The following is a 13640-nucleotide window of genomic DNA, read 5'->3' on the forward strand; positions in this document are numbered from 1 at the left end:
TGTGTCAGAACCTATAGGCTGTCAGGCCTTAATACTAAATCTAGCAGAGCCTATCAACAGGTTAACTAAAATCGGGGACATTTAAAAAGTGGATTTTCAATACAACCTATTAAAGTCTGCTACATATTAGGAGAACACTCTTATGCTTCAGCCTTTGGTGTTATTTGCAAGCCCATTTTTTAAAAAAGATTTTATTTATTTGACAGAGAGAGACAGATCACAAGTAGGCAGAGAGGCACGTAGAGGGGGTGGGGGAAGTGGGCTTCCTGCTGAGCAGAGAGCCTGATGTGGGCTTCGATCCCGGGACTCTGAGATCATAACCTGAGCCGAAGGCAGAGGCTTAACCCACTGAGCCACCCAGGCACCCCACAAGCCCATTTTTTCCTTAAGATGTCTCACCCTGCTGCAACAGTGAAATAAGGGATTCTTTTTTTTTTTTAAAGATTTTATTTATTTATTTGACAGAGAGAAATCACAAGTAGGCAGAGAGGCAGGCAGAGAGAGAGAGAGAGGAGGAAGCAGGCTCCCTGCTGAGCAGAGAGCCCGATGCGGGACTCGATCCCAGGACCCTAAGATCATGACCTGAGCCGAAGGCAGCGGCTTAACCACTGAGCCACCCAGGCGCCCTGAAATAAGGGATTCTAATCATGTAATTAGTAAGGCTGCAGGAAGATGTGTATCTTTCACATTCTTCTGATGAGTGTCCAAGATGCCCACCGAGAGCACAGGATATATAAAACTGTCTGCTGCTATTGCCTTCTACTTATTGGGAGGCAGACTTAGTGTTCTGCCAGATGGACTGACAGGATGATATCAACAAAGCCCTAGCCGAGAAGAAGACATATTCCATAAAACCCATGACACTATTGCAAACACCCTAAAGATAAAAGAAGAAAAGAGTTTTTGGCTACTGAAATATACAGAATTTTCCTTTCCTTTCCTTTCCTTTCCTTTCCTTTCCTTTCCTTTCCTTTCCTTTCCTTTCCTTTTCTCCTTCCTTCCTTCCTTCTCTTTCTTTCCTTTCTTTCTTTTTTCCCAGTAAGCTCCTTCTTTCAGTTCATAATAAACAAACTGTGCAGGACCTAGAGATTCTGGAGCAAAGTGATGCAGCCTTCTTCGGTAGGTATAGACTAAGGGTTCATAAGCAGTCTCTAAAGCACACAACGAAAATAAAGGTGGAGGGTAGCTGTGACATGAGAAACTTAAAAGGGGAAAGGCTCAGAGTGGAAGTTCTCATCATCTCTTTTCCTCCGTCTTAAGCAATGGTACACTGGAACCACCTCGTCCCAGTTCATGGATTTTCAGGGATTACGTGAGTAGGTTTTTATTTTATTTTATTTTATTTTTAAGATTTTATTCATTTATTTATTTGGCAGAGAGAGAGAGAGACAAAGATCACAAGCAGGCAGAGAAGCAGGCAGAGGCAGAGAGAGAAGCAGGCTCCGCACTGAGCAGAGAGCCCGATGCGGGGCTCGATCCCAGGACCCTGAGATCATGACCCGAGCTGAAGGCAGTGGCTTAACCCACTGAGCCACCCAGGTGCCCCGTGAGTTAAGTTTTTAAATGCAGTTATTATTCAAAGCTAAATTACATAAGCCTGCAATGAAATCAAACTGGAAACAAAAATAATACCCAAAACTCATCACTTCCCAATGATTTTACTGTTTTTACTATCATCCATGCTCTTGAGGTTATTTACTCTATTACAACTGAATGGTGGAAATACTACTGCCTTTTCTACTACATATCCCTTCCCAGCTCTGCATTCAGTGACGTCATGTCGGCAGCTTGAAATTACCCACGGTGAGAGTGTTTACACCCAGAGATACGCAAATCTGCAAATCTGTGAATCAGGGGTGCCTTCCCCTTTTGGGAGAGCTGGTTGTTAAATATTTATCATCATGCCAATGATTATAAGGCAAATATACTTCTCTTTTCCTATCATGATGGCTAAAGAAAGACAAATAGAGGCACGTGGGTGGCGCAGTAAGCTGAGTGTCAGACATCTGATCTTGATTTCGGCTCAGGTCTTGATCTCAGGGTCATGGGATCAAGCCCCAAGTTGGGCTCTGCGCTCAGCAGAGGATTCTGCTTGGCCCTCTCCCTCCCCCTCCATCCCCACCCACTCTCTTTTTTTCTAAAATAAACCAATTTTTAAAATCTTTTTTAAAAAAAAGAAAGTAAGTTGGGAAAAAAAAAAAAGGCAATCGATATCAAATAATTCAAATACCCCCTGAAGGCAAAGTCATATACTGGAAAATACCAGTTCATACCAAAATATGCCAATTTCTAACAGTTTACCTAAATAGTGTTTAACTGACATCTAATTTTTAAAAATATGAATATGGTAAAGTTCTTTTTAGTAGTTCAATTGCAGCAAGGCTGAACTACAAGAAGAGAGCAAACAAGTTCCTCTTTGAAACCTGACCTCTTGAATAGCCCTTACTTAGAAAAGGGCAAAGCGAGCTTCGACGTTCAATTTCCCTTTAGTCCCTATTAGTACATCAGAGGCGGTAAGAGTTTAGTAGGGAAAAGCTTATAAACTTGTCCTCCTGAGAGAAAATAAGGAGCAGCTATGAGGATGAAACACGAAGCATCATGAGAAATAAAACTGATGCTAGCGCATCTTGATATAATGTCTGGCCCCAAAAAGCCCCCACAATGGCTTGACCGATAACCTCAAACACAGCAGAAGAGACATCCGCTGTCCCAGGTCATCAACACCTAAACATATCGCTGTGCTTGAAGGCAAACAGCAAGTAATGTAGGATCTTCTCAGCTGGGCTCAATAATTCCATCCTTGGAATTTATATGAAACAATACAATGAAACTGTGTTCCAAACAGCTAGAGGCAAAGGGTCCCCAGAGGGGTTTATAAGAGGACCATAAATACCCTGATATGGGACACTTTCAGAAATTACAAAATATTTACTTCAACAAAAAGTGAGGTCTGTTTTCATAACCATTCACAGCTCTACCGGGCATAGAACATCATTATCTGAGTTCATATGAGACAGAAAAAGAAAATAATGAGCAAGTTCAGGCAATCCAGTATTGTTTTTTTCTGCAAAAAGAGGAAAATATGATGGTTTTTAATGACCTCTCAAATCCCACTAGGAGCTCAAAAACATTACTGAGGAGCTACGCCGAGAGGGAATAAATTGCAGATGGAGCTTTCCACAAATGGTTTTTCATGTGAAGGACCTTGGGGTTTTTCAATTAGGAATCTTCAAGATTCCTAGAGATTGCAACATCCTGATACTGAGAGGCAAACCACTGCAGAGATCACCACAAAATGGAGTTGCACACAAAAAGATAATGTGATGACAATCAATCTGAGAATTTCTGGCAATTACTCCGACTCTATTATAGAAGAACTCAGTGCAAAAGAGAATCTAATGGAAAAAAAAAATGCCGGTAGGATAGATAAAAGAATGAGACAAACTTGAATCATTTTGGACTGAATGAAAAATCAGAAGGGAAAACAGAACATGTTTAGGAAAGCCAAAAAACAAGCCACAAACTCAAGGGACAAAATATACCAGACTTAAGAATAACTTGGAAAAAAAAAGAAGAAGAAGAAAAAAAGAATAACTTGGGCCATTGCTTCAGGTATTTTCAACATAACTGATTAATACAGAATGGAAGGAAGTAAACAATTACCCACAAAAAGTTACTACTATGTAGTTCAAGGCAAACTAAGCAAAAAATAAGTATTTTATTTTGGCAATTTGGGGATTCATTTTAAAAAAGCCTTTTAACTGACAAAAGCAAAATATGTGTTTAAACTAATGGAATTATTTCACCTCCAATAAAAATAATTTCTTTTTTTTTTAAATAATTTCTTTAAAGTCAGTGAACAAAGAATAATTCAATGAGAAAAGCATGACTATATTAACATTTTCAGGCTTAAGAAAAAAAACAACCCCCAAACCTGTCTCACAAGGAAGCTAATCCACACAAACAAAGAAAGAGCAGCTGATCATGAAACCAGATCATTGAGGGATTACTTGACAATGAGAAAATCAACCGTCAGACAAGTTGGATGTTTATGTCAGCCAGCCCATCCCCTTAGAAACAAAGCTTAAATGTAGAGGTTGCTTACAGTCAAGTCAGGGAAATTAACTATGGCACCCATGAGTGTTCTCTCTGTGGGATCTATTAGACTAATCAGGTGCTCACAGGAGTGGACTGCTCAGGAGAGCGCTTCTAGTGCAAGGTCAAGGTCAGCCTCTGCAACACTTCCCTTTCTGGATGCACTGTTGACTAATGCTTCCCCTTGACGGGAACATATTTTCTTTAAATGTCCCGGTGCCTTCATGTTAAGTCTTGCAGGCCTGTGAAACCATTCTCTAGACAATAGCTCCGTTTTATTTACTTACTGTTTTACACAGTGATTTCATAGTTTCAGTTTCAGGAAACAGGCTTATTTTTAAGTTCTTTGGGTGAGGTGGAAAGGGACAGGGAGACTTCACTGATGCTCTAGGGAAATCTCTTAAGAGCTTTTTTTTTTTTGTTTAAAGATTTTATTTATATATTTGAGAGAGAGAGAGAGAGTGTGTGTGTGTGCACAAGTGAGGAGGGGTAGGAGGGAAAGAATCTGAAGCAGACTCTGCACTGCTTCAGTGCATGGAGCCTGAAGTGGGGCTCAATCCCACGACTGATTTCAAGATGATGACCTGAGCCAAAAACAAGAGTCAGGCGCTTAACTGACTGAGCTACCCAGGCGCCCCAAGTGCCCTTTTTTTTTTTTCTTTTAAGAATTAATTTATTTATTTGACAGAGAGAGAGAGATCACAAGTGGGCAAAGAGGCAGGCAGAGAGAGAGGGGGAAGCAGGTTCTGTGCTGAGCCAGAGAGCCCAATACAGGGCTTGATCCCAGGACCCTGAGATCATGACCTGAGCCAAAGGCAGAGGCTTAACCCACTGAGCCACCCAGACACCCCACCCAAGAGCTCTTCTTTAAAAGTAAACTTGGGCTATGGACACAGCATGCCTAGAAAAAGTCTTGACCATGGTTGAAGCTGGGTGATGATATTTTTATTTTTTTAATGTTTTTAAATAAAAACACTTGGCTGGCAGTCATATATAATCAAAGATTATCTATAATTAGGTTTATAATATGTTGCTAAGGATATAAATATGCCAATGAGTTCATTCAGTCATTTAATCAATATTATTAGAGCATCTTTTATATCCCGGCTTCAGTTTTGAAGACACGAGGTAAAAAAAGCAGTCTTCTTGGAGCTTATAATCCAGTGGGGGAAAATGTTAAGGGTGAAATTTGGTATTTTGGCATTTGGTGTCTATAAAGATATTACCCTGAAAGATTAAACAAGGTGATAAATAGACATTCCTTTTTCTAGAGACAATAAGAAAGCAAAGACTTAGAAGTTAAGAGTCTGGAGTCCACATATTTGGATCTAATCCCAAGCTCACTAATTGCTGAATGGATGGCCTTAAGAAAGTATTCGATTCCTACAAATGTCAGTTTCCTCATCTGTAAAATGGGGAAAATACCAACATCTGCTTGGTAAGATGGGAAGAATTAAATAAAACTAGCCTTCTAAAGTGACCACCAGAGAAGCCAAAAGATAGTAAACATTAAATAAATGTCAGGTAGGATGCTAATGATGATTTAGAGAACTTCATATGGTGACTTTTCCAGAAACAAGATTAAAAGTGGATCTTTGGAGATCCTTTTTTGGTTCATAATCCTATAATATTCAAAATCTGAACACAGAATGTAGATGGTTAGTATAAACATCAGGAACAGGAGAAATGAATGAATAACCGTACACCAGAAAGTGAGCTGTTATATGTGTTCTTCCTGAATTCACTAGCAAGCATGATAAAATGGGATGTAAGATGAGAACCCTGCTGATTCTGTGCTCAGTGATTCATAGTGCTCACGATTCCAAGCCTGGCTGCTACTTGGGACACCATCTCTCTGGTAACAAAAATAAGCAATGTAATAAAGCCTGAATAATAAGTGCCCAGCACACAAGAAGCAGCCTAATTATAAAGACACTGCAACCTACTATAAAGCTATGAAGAAGTACAGGATTTTCCACATTTAATCACCATCCCAACCTCACCCCTCACCCATGCCCATTCATCTTTCAGGAAACACAGCGTGATTCTTAAGGCTGCTGCTATATAAAGAAATAATGAGCTCTGTTAGTGCACCTGAAAATACACCATCAGCCTAGACAGAGAGCACTTAGCTCATAGCACTTTAATGAAAATGTCAGGACCACCCTGAAGTATTTAAGTCCTGTAAATGCCAAGGAAGGAGAAGAGCTAAACAATTAAGGTCATGGATGACAGCAAGCAATGAAAAAAAAAAAAAAAAAACTAAGCTGATTATCAGAAAAAAAATTTGACACTGCTCCTCTTGTGCTATAAGTTTTTTTCAAAGGAATTTATGGTAACACCCAAGGATTTGGTTACCTAAAATTAGCTCAAACTGTGTCGAGAACCATTGTGAAGACAATGCAGAATTTATGGGGGAAAGAGCCACAATGTCTCCTCTTTCTCAATCTTCCTAGTGTTTTCTGGAAAAGTGGGCAGAAGAAGAGTACCTTCTTGGACCTTGACAGAACTTGAGCGGCAACACCGGTGTGTGCTTTGTTCCCCAATGTGCTCCCATCATGGATCAGAGCCTGGTATATACCAGATGTTTGATAGATGTTTGTGAGAATGTCAGCATAAAAGTTTTCAAGCTAGGGAAAATGTGCTTGTAAATGGTGATCTAACAGCTATCCTGCTTACATTGATTTTTTGCTTCCACACTAATAGGAGTAACAGCAAAGGAGTCAAACACAGACACACCTGTAAGTAGGTAGGTAGTATTATGCTGCCCAATTTGGTGTGAACTTCATTTGGCTCCACACTATGTCTGAGATCACCTAATAGGAAACTAGAGTGATTTGGGCACACAGAGAATGAGATGGATAGCAATAAATAATTGCTGAATGAATATATTGATGAATTCTGCATTACTATCACATCATAAACTTATGGCTTCCCTAAAAATACTAATGCATAATACAGGTCTTGATGACATTTACTGACTCAGATTTTGTGTTTTCTTTCTCTCTGGTGAAATATTGTAAACCCAAGGGTAAGCCAATGGCACTACTACAGACTAGGTAGATAGGAGTAGTCACTTAGACTGATATTATTTGCTAATATTATTAATATTATTTGCTATTGGATTTGCATCAAGTGATTTCTTTGTAAGAAAGTACACACATAGGAGCAACAGTCTCTTACAAAAGCATTAGGCCAGAATATTTCCAAGCTAACAAATTACTGAGGGATATGTCAGGAGAGAGACTTCCAAATGTCAAGATTTCATCTAGTTATAGTAAAAGATACTGCAAGGATTTGAGATTTAGTCTAAAGTTGTTGATCCAAATAAAACATGACATTATAACTTTTTGTTTGAAGTGTTGTCACCCAAAAGACATTTATTTTGTATTGTTTCACAGGGTGAGAATAAGACCAAAGCATGAAAGGTTTTGGCTCAAAAGTGAGAAAAAAAGGAAACCATTCTCTTCCTCCTATGGGTATTTGAGAAGAAGCCAATGATTATCTTTTAAAAAAACAATACCAAAAACACTAATTCAAAAAGATATACTCACCCCCATGTTAACCAGCATTACTTACCATTGCCAAGATATGGAAGCAACCTAAATGTTCATTGGTATATGAATGGATAAAGAAGATGTTTGGGGGGTGGGTGTGTGTATTACTCAGCCACAAAAAGAATGAGAACTTCCTCTTACAACAAAATGGGTGGAGTTAGAGGGAATTATGCTAAGTAAAATAAGTCACACAGATAAAGAGAACTCCCATATGATTTCCTTTGTATGTGGAATCTAAAAAACAAATGATCAAACAAACAAACACACTCTTAAATACAGAGAACAAACTGGTGGTTTCCAGAGGGAAGATGGGTGAGGGGATGGGTGAAATAGATAAAAAAAAAAAAAAAAAAGGGTTAAGAGCTACGAACTTCCAGTTATAAAGAAGTCACAGAGAGGAAAAATATAACACAGGAAGTATAGTCAATAATATTGTAATAGCTTTGTAGGGTGACTGTACTTATCATGGCAAGTACTGAGTAATGTATAGAATTGTCAAATCACTCTGTTGTATACCTGAAACCAATATAACAATGTATGTAAACTATACCTCAATAACTTTGAAAAATGGGGAAAAAAATAACCAACTGTTACCTGCTGGTGAAGAAAGAACTGATTTCCAGTTAAGAACTTAATCTTAACTTAAAACTTAACCCCAGTTAAGATGCTATTAATTTTGTTTTATTTTAAACATAATCGAAGTACTTCAGTAATTATTTCTCTTCCCCACACGAAAGTGAGCTCTTTAAGCCAAAAACTTTCTTTAGTATTTATTTATTTATTTATTGAAGATTTTATTTATTTATTTGACAGAAAGAGACAGAGAGAGAGGGAACACAAGCAGGGGGAGTGGGAGAGGGAAAAGCAGGCTCCTCACCATGCCACCCAGGAGCCCCTAAGCCAAGAACTTTGTCCCAACCATGTCCTTATTCATAGAACGTTGCCTGGCACATAGAAGCTCTCAGTGAATATTATTTAGTAAGTAACAATATTGTAAAAGATATTCTTTAAAGGTTGTGATTCTATGAATTGTATTTTTGAAAACTCAGTAAGTTCTAGTATTGATTGAATGAACTCCTAAACTATGAATTTAGGAGTTGCTGCTCTTCCATCCTGTTTGTTTTCAGAGCCCCAAGTTCCTCTGTTTCTTCCCCATTATCTAGGTAATGGAGAGAACCTTAGTATGGACTCTAATAATATTTATCTATTCCATAGAGTGCTCTACAGTATACAGGCAAAACCTCTCTTATTGCACTTCTGTGCTTTGTGGATATTGCATTGTTTTTACGAACTGCAGGTCTGTGGTGACCCAGCATGGAGCAAGTCTATTGGGACCATTTCTCCCAACAGCAGTTACTCGCTTTGTGCCTCTGTGTCATGTTTTGGTAATTCTCAAAATATTTCCAACTTTTTCATTATTATTATATTTGTTACGGTCATCTCTGATCAGAGACCGTTGATGATACTATAATTATTTCGGAGTGATAGACCGTGCCCATATAACATCACAAACTTAATCAATAAATGCTGTGTGTGTTCTGACAGCCCCATCACCCAGCCATTACCCCGTCTCTCTCCCTGTTCTTAGGCCTCCCTGTTCCCTGAGACACACAATTAGAATTAAGTCAGTTAATAACCCTACGATGGCCTCTAAGTGTTAAGTAAAAGGAAGAGTCAATCAATGCAGCAAACTTCATTGTTGTTTTAAGAAACTGCCAAAGCTACCCCAACCTTCAGCAACCTCTACTCTGATCAATCAGCAGCCATCAATGTCAAAGCAAGACCCTCCACCAGCAAAGAGATTGACTTGCTGAAAGCTCAGATGATGGTTAGCATTTGTTCGCAATAAAGCATTTTTAATTAAGGCATATACATTGTTTTTTAGAAATAAGACTATTACATACTTAACAGACCACAGTGTAATGTAAACATAACTTGTATATGCACTGGGAAACAAAAAAAATTCACTGGACTCACTTTATTTAATTTTTATTTTTTTAGAGAGAAAGAGTGTGCAAGTGGGAGAGGAGGGGCAGAGGGAGAGGGAGATAGAATCTTAAGCAGGCTCTACACCTAGCACAAAGTCCCAGTGCGGGGTTTGATCTCATGACCCTGAGATCATGTTCTAAACCAAAATCAAGAGGCGGCCACTTAACCCGACTGAACCACCAGACACCCCTCATTCGACTCACTTTATTGTGATATTTGCTTTATGGCTGTGGTCTGGACCAAACCTGCCATATCTCCAGGTATGTATGTATGACTACAAGATATTCCCACCTACATTGTCTTATGTAATCCTTACAGAAGTCCTGTGAAATAGGCACGAGAACATTGGTAGGGTAAAGGAGGCAAAGTGCAGCATTGAAATCAGTTCTGCATCTCAAGTTTGAGCTTAATTTTGTTTCTAGCTATGAAACTTCAGCAAGGTTAACATTTCAGAGATGCAGTTTCTTTTTATCTATAAAAAAATAGGATAAAAATACCTGTATGATGACTGTGGGTATTAAATTGGAAAATACATGACTGCTTCCTTTTTGGGTATGCTGACAGGCTAGATTAGTTGAAAATCTTTTCTCTATAAAATACCTAAAAATACTGGATAAAGTATAACAAATATTCTTCTAAACATGTGGCTGGATAGGAAGGAAAACCAACATAAGGGCCAAAATTAAGGAATATACTAAAAATCAGGATGATAAGCATGAGCTGCCAAAGGGAGGACCAGGGGGCAAACTGGGATTAAGAACGTGGATTTTAAGAGTCACTGGGTAAAGGAGACAAGGCCTTGGATCCTCACTAGGGTGGAAAAGTTATACTAAGAGCCATACATACCACAAGGTCTTTGAAGGGTCATACACAATGTGAAATGCAGAATGGAAAAAATAAATGCACGCATGGGTGTATCTCTATGTCTGTCTCTATCTCTGTCACTACCTACATCTACACTGACCAAACTTAGGAAACAAAATGGAAGCTTCCTTGTCCTGGCCTAGACTCCATGTAAAAGAATAAAAGAATAACTCCTGAGGATCCGTTATTGTAAATTTACCATCTCGTGAGTTTGTTTTTCAAGATTATACTTGGCAAATTAGGAAACTTCACGGTGAGAAATCAGCAATAAAAATGTGCCTAGGATAAGCACCATAGGTAAAAACCTCACTAAAGAGCTCATAATTCAGACTTCCAGTACCTACAAGAAGGAATCCAACATGTTCACAGAAATAATAAATAACAAAATTAGTTCTTCCAAGAACTACAAATCATAGAATTATTGGATGCTTAGCATCAGACTCTCAGTGTCTCCTAGTGCTCGTGCCCTTTTGTAATTCTCTCCCTGTGTAGGCCTATAATGCAGGGCTTGCTTCTGAGCAACAGAACACAGTCATAGTGATGAGATATATGTGGTTTTGTGTATCTGGTTATGTTACACACAACAGTAATGCCTGTCTTGCTAAGAAACTCCTTTCCTGGCTGGTTTTGGAGAAGCGAGCTACCATGTTGTGATTTGCCACCATAGAGAGGGCCACGCTATATGGCACAGAGCTGTATAGCCTCTAGCTGACAGCCAGGGAGAAACTGAATTCTCCTCAGGCCAGTGGCTGCAAATACCCAGATGCTGCTGATAACCATGAAGCAGATCCTGCCCCTGTGGGGCTCCAGATGAGAAAGCATCCCTGACCAACTTCTTCTTAACTTACAGCCTTGCAGAAGATACAGCAAAGCTGTGCCCAGATTCCTTAACTGTATAAACTGTGAGATAACACATGCATATCATTTTAAGCCACCAGCTTACAGTAATACTCTCATGCCATGCAGGAATAGATAACTAAGACAGCTAGACTATAATATATGTTAAAATGCTTAAAAAGACATAAAGGAAAAAATTAAAAACTTAAAAAAAAAGAGACGAAAACATCAAGAAGACTTGAAAAACACAAGCAGAACATCTAATAATAATAAAAAAAATTCTTAAAATAATTGAACTCAATGGATGGGTTAAATAGCTGTTGAAAAGCTGTAAAAAGACAGAAAAATGGACACTGGGGAGGCTCAGTCAGTAAAGCGTCTGCCTTCAGCTCAGGTCATGATCCCAGAATCCTCAGATGGAACCCACATTGGACTTCCTGATCAGTGGAGAGTCTGTTTCTCCCTCTGCCCCTTACCTCACTTGTTCTCTCTCTCTCTCTCTCTCTCTCTCTCTCTCTCTCTCTCTCTCTCAAATTTTTTAAAAAATAAAAACACAAAAGAGAGATTAAGAGAGATAGAGGATTGACAGTCTTGACCAGACAGGGAATCCCGAATGTGGCAAACACAGAAAAGAGAAGTAGAAAGACTGAAAGAAATAACAGCTAAGGACTTTCCAGAATTGATGCAAGACATGATTCTTCAGATTATAGAAGCCACTTGGACCCAAGAAAGATAATCATGATAAACACACTGACATGAAATATGGAACACTGAAGTCTAAGAGAAGATTAAAAATCAAATGAGGAGAAAAAGCAAAGGAGCAACAGGAGACTCTTCAAAAAGAGCAACAGAAACCCTAAGACCATAGAGTAGTATCTTCAAAGTGCTGAGAGAAAATCGTCAACCTAGAATTCTATATTCAGCTATATGACCGATGAGAGAATTAAACTTTTGCAGACAAATAAAACCTGACTTTTACCACTAGTAGATCTTAATGGAAAACTTACTAAAAGATATTCTTCAGAAATGAAGCCCAAAGGAAGGAGTATGATGCAAAGGGCAATGGTAAGCATGAAATCAATGTATAAATAAACCTACACCAGCATCAAAGGTCTTACAACAAAAGTGATGAAGGGCACCTGGGTGGGTCAGTCATTAGGCATCTGCCTTTGGCTCAGGTCATGATCCCAGGGTCCTAGGACTGAGCCCAACTTCGGGCTCCCTGCTCAGCGGGAAACCTACTTCTCTCTCTCTTCCACTCCCCCTGCTTGTATTCCCTCTCTCACTGTCTCTCTCTGTCAAAGAAATAAAATCTTAAAAAAAAAAAGTGATTATAGCTACTTGGTAGGCATATTTTAAAAAATTTAAATGCCATACAAAAATGATACGTAAAATGGGCAAGGTGTGGTGGAATTAAAGTGTTCTAAGATCCTTAGATTATTTGAAAGGATAAAGATAATGATTAATTGTAGACTTTGTTAACTTTGGTATGCATGTTAAAACTATAAAGGAGAAAACAGAAATAAGAAAATAAAATGTGAAGCATTATTACCACCCACATTTTTATAAGACATGAAACTGAGGCTTACTAAACTGACTGACTTGACTAAGTTTACCCAGCTAACAACTAGCATAATAAGAGCATGTGATGTAAACTCATTTCTTTCCACTCCAAGTCTGTGATTTTTTATTCCTTCTATGTCATACACCCTCTGATCTAGGTGACACACATTCCTTTGAGTAAGTCTAAAAATCTCACACTATTGCAAGAATATCTTTATGTTGAATAGCACTTTTTAGTAAAAATAAGCAAATCCTCTTTTTCCTCATTTCCATTTCATTCTTACCTACCCTCTCCACTCATTAATTCCTACATACTCCAAATAATTTTTCTCCTGGGCTCTAGTTTTTACTGTTTTTTTTCCCTCTCTTCCTCTTTCCCACTTAAATATGCATGTGATTAATAAGTGTCTGTACGCATGTGTAAACATGTGCAATATTTATGATCATACTTGTTTTCTATTTTCAAAAAAATTCTCAACATATATGCTGTAGAGAGTGGTAAATTTTAAATACATAGTTTTTGCTGGAATGCATTTTGTTTGAAAGATTTCTACAAAGATGGAAGACGTCATAAAAGATAGTGCTACCCAGATCTGCTTCATTCTATTGTAGTGCTCTATCACTGAAGGGAGTATGTAGTATAAAAAAAAAAGCAGTAGGGGGCGCCTGGGTGGCTCAGTGGGTTAAAGACTCTGCCTTCGGCTCAGGCCATGATCCCAAGGTCCTGGGATTGAG

General features: G+C 38.6%; 1 protein-coding gene across 12 annotated transcripts in view; it reads right to left on the reverse strand.

The window, feature by feature from the left end:
• The window catches only part of RGS22 (regulator of G protein signaling 22), a 150628-nt gene that overhangs the window by 75819 nt on the left and 61169 nt on the right, over positions 1-13640 (reverse strand). The window lies entirely within an intron of this gene.

Source organism: Mustela erminea, chromosome 16, assembly GCF_009829155.1.
Source record: "Mustela erminea isolate mMusErm1 chromosome 16, mMusErm1.Pri, whole genome shotgun sequence".
NCBI classification, from domain to species: domain Eukaryota; kingdom Metazoa; phylum Chordata; class Mammalia; order Carnivora; family Mustelidae; genus Mustela; species Mustela erminea.